We start from the raw sequence: 16,062 nt of genomic DNA, 5'->3' as shown, positions 1-16,062 counted from the left end.
AAATCTATACTTTCAAATAAATATCCCAAAAAAATAATCTTGAAATAAAGATAGAAGAACTTTTGGATGAAATTTGTGCTGAAAATCCTTTAGATATTAAAAATACAAATAATGAATTAGTAAGCATTAAATTAAAAGATCCTACAAAAGAGATAAATGTTCCAAATAAAATTCCTTATTCCGCAAGAGATAGAGAAGAGTTCTCATTAGAATGTAGAGATCTTTTAGAAAAAGGGATTATAAGATTAAGTAAAAGTCCTCATGCGGCTCCAGCCTTTTATGTCGAAAACAATAACGAAATTAAAAGGGAAAAACAAAGAATGGTTATTAACTATAAGAAGATGAATGAAGCAACTATTGGCGATGCTCATAAACTTCCAAGAAAAGACTCTATTTTAGAAAAAATCAAAGGAGCAACTTGGTTTTCATCTCTTGATGCAAAATCAGGATATTGGCAACTTCGTCTAGACGAAGAAACAAAGAAATTAACTGCTTTTACTTGCCCAACAAAAGAATCAACAAGTGTGTTACTCTACGAATGGAATGTATTGCCATTCGGATTAAAACAAGCCCCAGGTATTTATCAAAGATTTATGGAAGAAAATCTTAAAGAGTTAAATGAATTTGTTTTAGTATACATTGATGATATACTAATTTTCACAAAACAAGATAAAGAAGATCATCTTCAAAAATTATTAATAGTTTTAGAAAGATGCAAGAAAAAAGGATTAGTTCTTAGTAAAAAGAAAGCCAGAATAGCAAAACAAGAAATAGAGTTCCTTGGATTAATTCTATCCACTCAAGGAAAGCTAAAACTTCAACCAAATGTTCTAGAAAAGGTAAATTTATTTCCTAATAAAATAGAAGATAGAAAACAATTACAAAGATTTTTAGGGTGTATAAATTATATTTCTGATCAGGGATTTTTAAAGAATATAACAGAATACACTAAAAGCTTATTTCCAAAAATAAGTACTAAAAAAGTATGGAAATGGGATGAAAAAGATAGTATACAAATTCAAAGAATTAAAGAATTATGTGAAAAACTTCCAGAACTTTATATTCCAGAGGAAAATGACTACTTAATAGTAGAAACAGATGCTTCAGACATAACCTGGTCAGGATGTCTAAAAGCTAAGAAAGCTATAAAAAGTTTGGAACAAGAAAAAGAATCACTAGATTCTAAATATCCCCCAAAGGAATTACTTTGCAGGTATATTTCAGGGACTTTTACTCCAACAGAACAGAGATATACAACTTATGAAAGGGAAACTCTAGCAGCAATTAAATCTCTTAAGAAATGGAAAATCGATTTACTACCCAAAGAATTTACATTAAGGACAGATTCAAGTTACCTAACAGGTTTCATACGATATAATTTAAAAGTTGATTATAATCATGGACGATTGGTAAGATGGCAATTATTTTTGTTACAATATCCAATAAAAATTGAATATATTAAGGGTGACAAAAATGTTATTGCAGATACATTAACGAGAGAATGGAGTTCGTCTACAACGCATTAGATCAAGAAATTCAAAAATATGAACAAGAACTCGAAAAATGCAAGTATTGTCAGCAAATAAGGACACAGATCCAATCCCTCAAGAAGGCCATCGAAGCAATGAAATCAACACAACAACCAAAACCATCAGAGTTCAGCCAGCTAAGCGTGGTGGACAAATCAGGTGAAAAAAAATTCCAGAAAATAAAACAATTGCTGAAATTATCAAAAAATCCATCCAAGATAAAAAATATTATGTAATTTATAATGGCCCCATGAAAGGAGTATATGATGCCTGGGAAAAAGCAGCACCATTTACACATCAATCAAGGATAATTCATAAATGAGGGTTTTTAACACTAGAAGAAGCAAAGGAATCTTTCAGGGAATATGAAACTCTTCATCCAGAGCAAACCCTAAAAAGAGCAGATAAAGCTCCAATTCAAACCCAGAGAACAGGAATAATAAGAAACATTCCTAGAAGAGCTGAAATCAAGGAAAAGAAAAGGGTCTGTAGATCAAATCTCAGAGAAACCCTTAACATAGTCTTAAATTGGACTGAAGAAAAAAGGGCAATCTTGGGATATTATCCTATTGCCAAAGAACAGCTAACAAAGCTGGTTATATTTCCAAATGCTTCCCCATCTGACACCTATCAGTTTTTCCAGTATGGATTAATTGATACAATTTTAATTTTTAATGATTTGAAAATTATTAGTGAGTTTCCTGCAGGATTCATGATGCAGTAAAGAGATTTAAAAATATGATTGACAACGTAAATCCAAGGGATATATCCCTAAAATTAATGAATAGTCAACCTATTTTTAATGAAGAAGAAGAATGCTTGGTTCCAACACATCAAGTAATCTTCATGTCCGTCTTCCCAGGAAATTTTCAACTAATTGATCAAGTTCAAGATTTAACAATCTACAGTCATGAAGGAAGACTAGCCAGCACACTAGCAAGGGTCTTCGAAAGAACTCAAAAGATAACAAGGGAATCTCACACAAGAATCAATTATAAAAGCAGAAATACTTTACTTGTGTCCAGTAAGAAAAATGAAATTGAAGAAAGAGAGATGAGACTCTTAGTGGAATTTGAATCAGCATTCTACAACTTATCTGGACTCTTAGAAAAGCTCCCCGAAGGGATAAAGAGGAATCTCTGCTATTTGATAAAAGGCAGAGAAGACCACAAGTGCCAGCTATGTGTCTCAGAGTTATCTGAAGAAAGCAATAATGAAACGGAATCAACCCACATGATAAAGGAAGAAGACAACATATCTGAAGGTCACGTAATGAAAGAGGAGGACAGCACATCTGAAGCATCTCTCAACATTATTGCATAGTGACGTAAGCGCTTAGGTCATAGAGAACTAACAATGTAGCTGGTGCAAGATAATAAACAATGACGTAAGCAATGACGTCATAAGAAGGGTAATGATGGGAATTGTCCATCAGACCCAACCATTATAAATAGGTTGCTTAGGCAATTGTAGAAGGCATCAAACAATAGAAAGCAGGAGGCTAAGAGTACTCATATGCTAGGAGAGCAAGGAGGAAGCAGCCGAGGCGATTCTATAGTTTGAAGAAGAATTCCCTTAGGAAAAACCAATTCTAAACTCCCCTCTGGAGTTAGTATCTACAATCTCCCCTCTGGAGATAAAAATATCTTATGTAAAATATTCTAAATAAAGGAAGTTTTTTCTCCAGAAAGGTACGCCTTTATCTTAATCTCATAGCTATGAATTATTTAGAAAGTTTAGAATTAACGGAAGAATCTGATTATTATAGATTATCTGCCTTATTAGATAATGAAAAACAGGCTGTTCTAAAAACAGAATTAAATCTCAAATCAAATGAAAATTTTAACAAACAAAATCTTTTAAAAGAAGTTTTTAATAGAAAAAATATAATATACTATGGAAAAATTCAACTTGAAGCCCCTATAAAGATAAAATCTGCTAATAGAGAACTTGAAATAGCTTTGATAAATGATGAAGAATTGAGTAAATAGATTGAGAAAATTAAGGATCAACAAAAAAGATCTAAAATTGGATGGATTCATATTAGTACTATACAAGTCTTAATCAAATCTACATATATGAAAGGAATTAATTCACCAATAAGCTTAGCAATCTGTGACAAAAGAATTACTGATGACCCAATAGATCAAATAATTGGAATTGTTCATGAAAACTTGGCAAACGTAAATGTTAAATTCAATGCCCATCTTGGATATGCTATACCTTTATCAACTGAAAATCTTGGAAGATCTATAAGTTTGGCTTATAAATTTCACATAAAGAGTCTAATGGAACAAGACGATGAACCATTTTCAATTACATATGCAATAAATTATGCTTTAACAAATAGCCATCATAGTATAATATTTAAAAACAGAGAAAGAATTTATGTCGATGAATTATTTCAGAAAATTGTAAAAACAGAAATACCAAAATATAAAACTATTGAAAACCCAGTTCTTTTACTAAAAGAACCATAAGGAAAATTAGTTTCATCGAATTTTCAAATAAGAGAATCCAAAATTAATAGCCCTTTAAGTTTATCTAAGTTAAAGATTAAAGAAGAAAATTGTGAAATAAAAGAATTAACAAAAAAGGTCGAAAAATTAAATGAAACTCTAAACACTAAGTTATGACAATAAATAAAGAGAAAATATATGTAACCTATCAAGACAAGAAACAAGAGCTCTTTGAAAGAGAAAATCGGTTGAATTATTTACAGTTTTCTGAAATAAATCAAAGAGCATTTGAAGCTCTAAAAATAATCTATGACAAATTGAAAGGAGAAGTTGAAGAGTTAGAAAAATTAATAGAATCTCTAGAAAATAGTGATGAATCGATGATAGAATTTGCAGAAATTCTAAGATAAATAATGAAGTATACAAAGATTGAAAGACCAGAAAACAAAATAAAAAGAAAAAGGGCGAAAAAATTAAAAAGTAAAATAAAGGAGTATAAAAGGGAATTAAATAATCTTCAGTTCGAAATTAATGACCTTATAATAAAAAGGATAGAAATAAGAACAAATATAAACGAGTTGGAGCTAAACTTAAAAAATTTATAAATGCCTGGAACACCATATTATGACTTAAAAGAATTAAAGCTATTGAAAGAAAAAATGGAGAATGAAGTTGAAAAATTAAAAAGATATTTAGAAACAATAGAAAGTGTAGAAATAAAAGAAGTTCTGGAGGATTTGAAAAATTATATTAAAGAAAAAGACAAACAGATAAAAGATTTTATATACAATAATCAATGCAAAAAAGAATATTATAAACTAAAACAAGATTGAAAAACTATAAAAATAAAATCAGAATTAGTAATAGTAGAAATGCTCAATACTTTTGATTATGAAATTACACATTATAAAGTACCACCAACCAAATATATACAAATTATAAACTTATTCGAAGCAAAATATGAAGAGTTAATAATTTTGAAAAAGAAATTACAAATTGGTATCAGAGCCAAGTTAACGATTAAGGGTAACACTTTTTCTTTAAACAACACTTTTAGTGATACACTTTTAAATCAATAAAAAACAAAAATCTGTAAATCTATACCAAAACACATCTGTACACTAGATGGACCCAACTCTTCTATATTAGTATACTAATAAACTACTAATAAACTACTTTCTTTTCAATAAGTAATACAGAGTTTTTGACTGAACTTGAGAATAATTTTACGCGGCTGCTTCGCCCTCATAAGTCAACAGGTTTTGTATTCTCACCAACATTATTTCAAACATCTTTTATATATTTTTTTATATATATCAAATATCTTATTTTATTTTATTTTATTTTTTAGTCAAAATATTAATTTTTTTTCAAAATATATATTTTTTATTATAATTTTCTTCTAACGTGCAACAAAAATCATAATTGTAGTGATTATAGAAGTGGTTTAATTTTAGTGATTTGTGAAGGAAAGTGATAAAAGAATAAGAAAAATAAAAAGATAATAATAGAAATAAAATAATTTTTTTTTAAAAGAGAATATTTTAATTTTAACTATAATAAAAATAGAATGTTTTAAATATTATAGACAAAATTAAAATTTAATTAAACGATTAACAATTAAAATAATCCTTTACCCTAATATAATGAAAGCTCAAACATTCAAATTGAATGAAGCAGAAAGTATGGGCAAACAAAAGACTAGAGTTTATCAAGGTTGTGCTTCAATAAAGATATTTATTTATTTTGGAAATTTATTCTAGCTTTTGTTTTTTTTTTTTTCAGATTTATTGATCCCACAATTCAAACAAGTATGTAGCTTTTTTTTTATTGATGTAAAACTGCTTTATAGTGTGTCAAGTACTTTAGTCTTTTAATCAATACGAAAATATTTGATAACAAAAAAAATTTTAACCAAAATCAGTCAAAATTTGTCTTATATTTAATATTCATTAATTGCTGCGGCTAGAACTTACCTTATACTGTGTCAAGCACTTTAGTCTTTTAACCAAATAGAACGAATTCTCATTGAGAAACTTAATGCGTTCTTTAAAAGCTTTTAGATTGTTAAATTCAATTAGTTGAGTTTCTAATAATAGAGCCTAATGAACTAATGATAGATTTAAATATTTAGTAAATACTTTTCCAAACTTGAGCATAAAAAAATGGGAAAATACTTTTTCAAAGTTGAACATCAATAATGTTATTGCAAAAAATTAACATTTTAAGTTCAATGAATTTGCAAAACAAGTTTAGGGAAATGTTATTTTATGAAAACAGCTTAAAAGACAAAGCTAAGTCTTGCAAATTTACAAGGTCCACTTAAAGTCTTGAAAACATTTATTTCCGAGGAGCTGATTATGTCCCCACTCACATACACAATATTAGTTATACGAACATATGAATTTTTTAATATTTGATTGGGTCCCATGTACATGTCGTGTGGATCACCCTTTGAGAAATTATTAAATATTTTACTAGAATTTAAGTACTATGTTTATTCCATAAATTAATAAAATTACATTCTTTCTAAACACATAAGATAATAACCATGCTCTCTCTATATAACAACTTAGTCATTTATATAGAATATATATTAAAATAAAATAAAAAAATACACATTGAAAATTAGTGAAATTTGTGAATAGAGAAATGAAAATAACAAAACTAAGAGCTAGAGAATTAGAGATGAATTTTGTGAATGTATTATTGATTATATTATGTTAATAGTGTACAATTGTACATTAGAATCATTGTATATATACCAAATCATGTAATTACTGTGCATTATAACACTCTAGTACACAAAATTTGACACTTAAGTCATAAATTAGAGGTGGCTTAATATTACGTTCTCTGAAATAAAAATAAAAATACATATATAAATATATACAAAAATAAATATAGCTAGAAACCTTGAAAAAAAGTTAAACAAAATCGAAATTTAAAATTGCATCATACTCGTTCGGATAAACATAGAAGAATAGATAAGATCAAATAGAAAGGATAATATATAAAACTAGAATTTAAAAAAATACAAATAACACACTCCAGACTAGACCTGCAAAACAAAGACCGACCAGAGTATATATCTATATATTCATATATACAATCCAAAATATATCCCAAAATATAACATATAATTCCTGTTTCTCTAAATCAACTTTTAGGAGGAACAAAGTACAAGTACAGATGCAACAGTAAAAAATATGCATCTATATACAGACTAGAAACACAATTACAAAGTCCCAATATTTCATTTTTCGCTTCCAGAAAATCTCCAATATGCTCAGCGAGGTATCTCATGTTCTGCATCTGAAAATAGTTAAGAAAGTGAAAATCAATAATGCAAATTCATACTTGAGGTTGAGACTCCATTAAAACTCTAGAAGTGAATTATGAGGAGGAGACGAAGCACCATGGTGCTGATGACGACGCTGACTCGATGAGACCCATGCCACCGCTGTTTGCTAAGGATGACGCTGCTGCGGAGTGAGAACGACGACGCTGAGTTGTGAGAATGGCGATGGAACAATACGGGTGCCACGACAACAGAAGAAAGAACGACGACGCTCTGAGGCTGAGAATGCAAAGAGAGAAGAGAGAGATACTAAAAATGAACGAGGAGAGATAGAGGCTAAGAACGACGTTGGAAGATGGATTGAGACCGGCAGCGAATGCTAGGCTGGACGGCGACGGCAGAGACCAGAGAAGAGTGGAGTAGGTAGTGGTGGTTCTGTGGATAGAAAGGAGAGTGCAGTGAATTTACAGGGTCAAGAAATTAGGATTACATTAGATCAATTTTAAAAATATTTATGATAAATATAAAAAATTATTATGATTAAATTCTATATTTGTAAATTATTTATTGAGAAAGTATAGGGAGCCAATGACCTAAGCGTACAATGTGTACAATGAAGGTTTATAAAGTATTAGAGATATGATTATTAGTGTTACATTATCCTAACAAGTTACGTTTTTGGGATGAGTGATTTCAGGACATGGTATTAGAGTTCCAGATCCGGAAGGCTTTTTATAACATGAGATGTTTATTATTCCTGGTATCCGGATGGTTATTCTGGATAGTATAGGTAATGTTTATTTTATTCATAAATAAAAAATTTAGTCCATTATACACATTGTACGTTTAGGCCATTGGCTCCCTAGCACTACTCTTATTTATTATACATACAAGAAAAGCTCAAAAGATTTGAACTTACTAAAGACTGCCCATATTTATTGAGAAAGTCTAAAGGGCCAGTACTTTTATTAAAATCTAACCAGTACTTAACCAACAAAAAAAGTGAATAATTCCACATAATTGGATAAAATCTCACACCATTAAAAATACTAATAATAATTAATTATTAGTTACAAATCACAAAACTTATCGGCTCTTAACACTCCTCATATTTATTTATACAAAAGTACCAATGATCAAAATATATATGGCCCGTTTTTGTCTTCTCCAAGGAAACACTCTTCTTTTGTCCGATCCCTCCCACTTGAATTTCGTTTAACACCCATTTGATTTGGCTAAGAATTATGATATTTATATATTCTCATTAGCCACTTCTCATTATCTCGTTCTAATTTGCTTAGGAAGTCCACTTTGTGCAACGATTGATGAGTTCGTTCATCAGAACGTCACCACCAACCGATCGATAACGAGTAAAAAATTAAATATGGTTCTAAAATCTAATCCAATATTATGCCATTGTCTCGATACTACTAAAATAATACAGCCCGCTAACCTGGAAAACATCTAACTAATGCTATGAATTCACACATACATTCTCGAATGCATGCGTTGCATGCAGCTTTCTTTGAAATTTATGCCGTCGTTATATGCTTATCATAGTCTGTGTCTATATATATGATAAAAAAATCCTACAAAAATAGAGAAGTACTACTAGAAAGAACCAAGTGTTGAAATATTTTATTCTTAGTTTTGTGTTACTTTCTTTTTTATTCCTCTATCCTCAAGAAGTTTTTCTTCAAATTATAATATAAGTGATATTTTCGTATCTCATACTAGCTTAGATTACATACACTCCTGATATTAGTATGTCTTCATCAAATTAAATAACATCTTTGGACAATCTTAGAAAATTAGAAGTTATTCTCAAATTGAATTATTAAGTTAATTTGTGAATTTTCTCAACATCTAGTTATCATTTATCAATGTGAATTTTTGAACTCTACAATTTTATTGTAATTGGATCTAGTAATAATCTCTAGTATTTAGAGGATTCAAGAAAATAATATCTAATTTTCTTAGTTTAGACTATAATATAGGTTAGTAGATTATCTCATTTATGTCATTTCTTAATTTAAAAATTCTTAAATTGAGACAAGAGTATCTAAGGTTCTTAGATGGTAAGGAGTCTGTCTGAATCATTTCATAGTTATGAGAAAAATAATATCTAACATTCTTGGATTATTGATAGCATATTTCATATTAATATCTAAAGTATTTAGACTGTGTGGCGGTTCAATCTGAATCAAGCTATTATTAGTGGAACTGCCAAGCTATTTGAGAACTAAACATAGCAATTTAGATTGACAAACCAATATACTACACGAACAACCCACGTATAAAATAAATTAATAAATTTATTAAATTAATTAAATTAACTTATAAACAATAAATTAATTAAATTATCCTTAAAATAATCTTATATTTTAAAAAAAAACTAGCACAATCTCAAACATAATTAAATCCTAACTAACTAATCGAGATAAATTAAAGAGAGAAATGATCCCAATATATGATAACTAAATTAACATAATTTTAAAAGTAAATTAAATTACCTAATCTAGCAAACACTACAAGAAAAATATTTATTCAGTCACACTTTTTTAAGCTACATTTGAAAAGCGTAGCCTATTCTATAAATAGGCTACGCTTTTCTCCGTATTGCCTTCTTATAAGAGAAAAGGATACACAATTGCAGCATCATTTAAAAAGTGTAGCCTTAGGTATTATAGAAATCATTTATAAAGCGTAGCCGTAGGTTAATATCTATAGGTTCACTTTTCATATCAAAGAGGATGCTTTTAGAGGGTAGCCTATTTGTTAAATTTTGAGTGCATTTTAAAAGCGATGCCTCATATATCTAGAGTAAAAAATTTGACACTTAGTGAAATTTTTTCCTCTTTTTCCTGAAAGCAAACTCATCACACTTAGTAAAATTTTTGTGATTTAATTCCCTCCAAATGTCACTCAATCACCTTCGTCCCCTTTCGTAAACCCTCAGTCTCACTTTTTCCTGAAAGCTCACTCATCACCTTCATCAACTTCATCGCGAAGTAGAAGCCCTCGCCATCATTGCCCTGCTCACCATCAGTCTCACTTTTTCCTAAAAGCCCTGCTCACCATCGTTGCCCCCCATTCACTCTCTTCGCTCTCGCTATTGACCCTCTCACTCTCGCTCTCACCACTGACCCTATCACTACAAGAAGAAACCCTCTCAGTCTCGTCATTGACCGTCGTCGCCCCCCACTCACCACTCACCCGCACTCACCACTGTCCACATTACTGCACTACTGACCGTCGCTCCTCTTCGCCATCTTGTACTGATCGTCGCTGCGCCGCACTCACCATCGTCGTTGTGCCGCTCTCACCATTGTCATCTTCGTGCTTCTCATCATCGTCTTCTCCGTGCTCACGTCATTGAATAGGTATGTATTGATTTCTATTTGGTTCTGAAATTTCAGAGACTTAGGGTTCCGATTTTAGGGATTTTAATTTGGGGGTTTTAATTTGTGAAATATGGATTTGTGAACTGTAATTTGATAACATGCATGCTGTTGTTGATGAAGATGTGTGGTATTTTAGGGTTTGTGAACTGTGATTTAATATACATCTTGTCTATTTTCTCTGTATTTTTGTTTGTGAGACTGAATCCAAATGCAGCGTTAATAATTTTCTCAATGAATAAGTTGGCTTCCGTTTCTCAGTTTTCAGCTTCCGTTTCTTCTAAAAAACTTGGCTTTTGACCTATTTTACATTCTCTTATAAGTTTTTCATTTTTATCTTTTTTTGTGTGTTTTTCTGTTTCATTTTAAAGTTTGTTCCTTTTACTTGATCTCCATGTCTAAAGGCATTACTGTGTTATAGAACTGATTTCTTTGTGGAAAAACTCTCCCCTCCCTATATTTTTTCCCTGGATCTTATGTGAGCTATGATAGCTCTGTTCATAAGGGTATTTCAAAAGTTGAGAAGGAAGCCAAGGTAGTATTGATAATGACAAGAGATCACTAGAAACTTACCTGCAATCTTCAGTTAAGAAGTTGAAAGTCTCAATTTTAGGTGTATGAAACAAGACTGAGTTAGTTTTTAAGGATACCATTGTCTCTGCTGAACAGGAATAGAGAAAGAATCTGTGTTGGTTCAATATTCTATTAAGGAATGTCAAACAAAGAGAAGGGGTTGCACTTCCCGGAGAGAGATATTGAGAGCTATTTCAAAGAAAAATGATGAAATGATTAAATTAAGAACTAGCTAGCTTTGTCTCAAATTGGTTTAATGAATTTCCATATCAACTGCTTCTTTCCTTGTTTTGCAGCCTGGTTTATCTTGACATTCTCATGCCACCATTAATAGAGAAACGGTAGCAACTTCCAAATTTTTTTGCAGCCTGGTTTATCTGGTTTTGTAATTTTTTTGAGGATTTGTTGTTCTGATATTTGGGATTTTACAATCTTGTATAATTTCTGCTTCTTGCTATGTTAGAGTTTGCTTTTTTATTTTGCATTTTGCTTTATTATTTTGCATCTTGCTTTGTTAGGGTTTGTAGTTGTTATTAGTGTTATTCTCTCATTGGAAACCAAGTACCAGCAGGTTTGGTAGTTGTTATTAGTGTTATTCTTGAGGAAGCTGGATTACTTTTTTGGGATAAACTGATTATTATGGATTAAATTACATGCTGAATGGCATGCATTTACGATGGATATCATGAAATAATTATTGATAGATTGGTTTACCTAGTTATAACTTGACCTTCATGCTACTCTCTAATTATCTGATCATAACTTGTCGGAGTGAATTTGCAATATTTTAACCTGGATAATGTATCTAGGATGGTCTGTCAGCTGCTGATGCTAGAGCAAATGTCATAAATTCTAATGATACAATCTTGGCAAGTGAGACTATAACCGATGACAAGGATACAACATATGAAAAAGATATCAACTCTGCTGGGACCAAGAAAAGTGATTCAAAAAGGTACAAGTTGTCTTACAAGCTTGCTGAGCAAAATCAATTTTCTGGTCCTTTCTATATCAAGTTAGTTTCTTCCAAATATTGAATTAACCTCAATGTAAAGTGTCAGCCGGACACTGAAAAGTTTCACATGCTATTTCTTGAGAACAGCCAGGCTTTTGGTGTGCAAGAGTGAAGAAAATTTCTCAGTGAACTAATAAAGCCACTAAATCAAATTTTGGGGCCTTTTTAATTAGTAATAATAGGAGTATTTTTCACGCAGTTAATGAGATCGGTTTGAAATTATAAACCACCATGAGAAGCATGAGTTTCTTGCTAAACTTAAACCCTTCATAATTTAATTTTTTTTATCATTTTTGATATGGTCATCATCAATAAAGTTATAACTCGGCCTCGTAACCGCCATCAACATGAGCTATAACTCATTATCACCCGTTACAACTCGGATTTTATGAGCCACAGCTCGGTAACATCAACACTCTGTCATAACCGACGTATAAACGGCTTACTAATCAATGCCATTATTAACCATTCCAAAACCGACAATTACAAAGACGCAACGGACAAAGAAAACACGATATATAAAGAAAGGTAAAGTGTATCTCGATCTCAGGTTCAAATAAGACAAAATACTGACTTAAGCATCGGAGTGCCTTTGTAGGTACACTCCTCCTCCTCTTCATTGCTCGCACTCCCATACTACTACACAAGGAACAAGTTCGGACCCAAGAGTTGGACGATTCAGCCTCCGAGGATATAGCTCGGCGGACACCAGGTAGTTGAAGCCGATCTATTCAGCAGGCAAGATCAATTGGCGCCCACCGTGGGCCCGAGAAAATCGATTCTTTCTTTTGGTCCCATTACCTTCTCTCACACTCATGGCTGACGTACCACCTCCTTCACTATCCGAACTTATGCGGATGGTGGCTGAGCTACAACAAGCTAATCAGCGAATGGCCGACGAAAACCAAATGATGGCTGCTCAGATCACTGAACTAAACCATGCTCGGATCAAACATAACGACATTCACCACCAGCAACCAGAAGATAATGAGCATCATTCCCAGCCCTCTCATGTTTTGGAGACTATCCGAGCCGAGGAGGTTCAACCCGAAGATGAAAAAGAAGTGTCCGACGAACTTGTAGGACCCTTCACAGAAGAAGTGATGAACTTCGAATTGTCGAAGAGATTCACCCTGCCACTAACCCTCACCCCTTATGATGGGCTCGGAGACCCGAAGAAATTTCTCAAAAAGTTATGATCAATAATGATCGTCAACGGTGCATCGGATACTATTTTATGCTGTTATTTTCCGAATTATTTAGATGGTCCTGCACTTGATTGGTTGTGTGCTTTGCCTGCAGGTTCTATCTCGTGATTTCAGCAGCTAGCGAAGCTATTTGAAGAACACTTTGCCGGGTCTGCGATTTATTTGCACGACTCCGATTATCTGAATACGATCAAACAGGGATAGAATGAAAGCCTGAAGGACTACATGACCCGCTTCACCAAAGTTACCATCAGCATACCAGACCTCCACCCCGAGGTTCACCTACACGCAATCAAAAGCAGACTTCGCCCGGGAAAATTCCAGGAGATCATCGCAGTGGCCAAGCCGAGGACCCTTGCAGAGTTTTGCGAGAAAGCAAAAGGCCAAATTGATATCGAAGAACTCATACAAGCTCGGAAATATGAAAAGACAAACTACCGAGATGACGATAAGGCTCTAAGCAGTAAGAAAAATTTTAAACTAACCCCTCATTTTGATTCCTATACGCAGTTCAATACTAGGCGGGAAGACATAATTAGAGAAATCTTAAATTCAAAGCTCATCAAGCCACCAAGAAAGGCCGGTACTTATCAAGATACAAAGAACGTGGACAAGTCTAGATATTGTGCTTTCCACCAGAAACACGGTCACAATACTGACGACTGTGTGGTGGCCAAAGACCTCCTGGAACGCCTAGCTAGGCAGGGACACCTTGACAAATACATTGGGGGTCATATCCAAAAGCGCAGCACATCTTCCACAACCAACGATCTGTCCAAACAGCCAAACCAAGGAAAGGACAAGGCACATTCAAGCCAATACGAAAAACCTCGAGGTATAATTAATTGTATTTCAGGAGGATACGCAAGTGGAGGATCCTCAAATTCGGCTCGAAAAGGATCATTCCGATCAATATGCTCGGTGAACGGCCGAAAACAAGAAGTTGAAACGACAAATACACCACCACAAGTGACTTTTACACACGCCGACTTCGACTCCAGCATACAGAATTTAGATGATCCCGTGGTCATCACTTTTCGACTTGGGGATTTGTTGGTAAGGAAAGTGCTCTTAGATCCCGGGAGTAGCGTCGATGTTTTGTTCTATTCCACATTCCAAAAAATGAAGCTCAGCGACAACATGCTGCAGTCAACAGGAGGAGACTTAGTTGGATTCTCAGGAGAGCGAGTCCCAATACTGGGTTCAGTGTGGTTGCAAACCACACTGGGTGAGCATCCTCTTTCAAAAACATATGATATTCAATATTTAGTAGTCGATTGTTTTAGTCCATATAATCTTATACTTGGCCGACCTTTTTTAAACAAGTTCGGCGCAATTGTTTCTACAGTTCATCTGTGTGTTAAGTTTCCTCTATAGAACGATCAAGTTGTAACAATCCACGGAGATCACAAAGAAGCACGCCAATGTTACAATATCAGCATGAAACTCCAAAATCGTCCCAAGAAACAAGTTAACAACGTCGGCCTTCCCAACGAAAGCAGCGCACTCGCCGACCTTGATCCAAGGGCCGACTTTCTCGAACGCCCCAAACCATCCGACGACCTGCAGAAAGTATATTTTAATAATGATCCCAACAAATTTACTTATGTAGGTATGTCGATCGACACATCAGAACTAAAGGCCATCACTAACTTCCTACAAAATCAAGCCGACCTTTTCGCATGGACACCTTCAGACATGCCCGGCATCGACCCACAAATAATCAGTCACAAACTAGCAATAAGCTCGACAGCCCGACCAGTACAGCAGAAGAAAAGAAAACTCGGTGAAGAGAAGAAAAGAGCATCACTAGAAGAGACTTAAAAGCTCATCAACGCAGAATTTATCAAAGAAATACGATTCACTACCTGGCTAGCAAATGTGGTAATGGTAAGAAAACAAAACGGTAAGTGGCGCATGTGCGTCGACTTCACTGACTTAAACAAGGCATGCCCAAAGGATTCTTATCCTTTATCATCCATAGATTCCTTGGTAGATAATGCCTTAGGTTATGCTACCTTAAGTTCTATGGATGCGTATTCGGGGTATAATCAAATCCTCATGCACCCCTCCGATCAAAGTAAAACGGCATTTATTACTGATTTTGGTAACTATTGTTATAAAGTTATGCCATTCGGATTAAAGAATGCAGGTGCAACTTATCAACGTCTTATGGACAAGGTCTTCACTAAACAGATAGGCAGAAACATCGAAGTCTATGTCGATGACATGGTCGCCAAGACACAGATTGGGAAAAACCATCTCGACGACTTAGCAGAAATATTTGGCCAAATATGCCACTACAACATGCGCCTCAATCCCGAAATATGTGCATTCACCGTTCAAGGGGGTAAGTTTTTAGGATTTCTACTAACACGCAGGGGAATCGAGGCGAACCGAGATAAATGCCGAGCAGTTCTGGATATGGCCAGCCCGACGACAATAAAGGAAGTTCAGCGCCTTACAGGAAGACTTGCTGCCCTCTCAAGATTTGTCCCATGCCTAGCTTCAACATTTATTCCTTTTTTCCAAGTAATAAAAAAAGAAAAGCAAATTTCAATGGAACGACGATTGTG

Source organism: Arachis stenosperma, chromosome 3, assembly GCF_014773155.1.
Source record: "Arachis stenosperma cultivar V10309 chromosome 3, arast.V10309.gnm1.PFL2, whole genome shotgun sequence".
In the NCBI taxonomy this organism is placed as follows: Eukaryota; Viridiplantae; Streptophyta; class Magnoliopsida; order Fabales; family Fabaceae; genus Arachis; species Arachis stenosperma.
Note: the sequence above shows the minus strand (reverse complement) of the source record.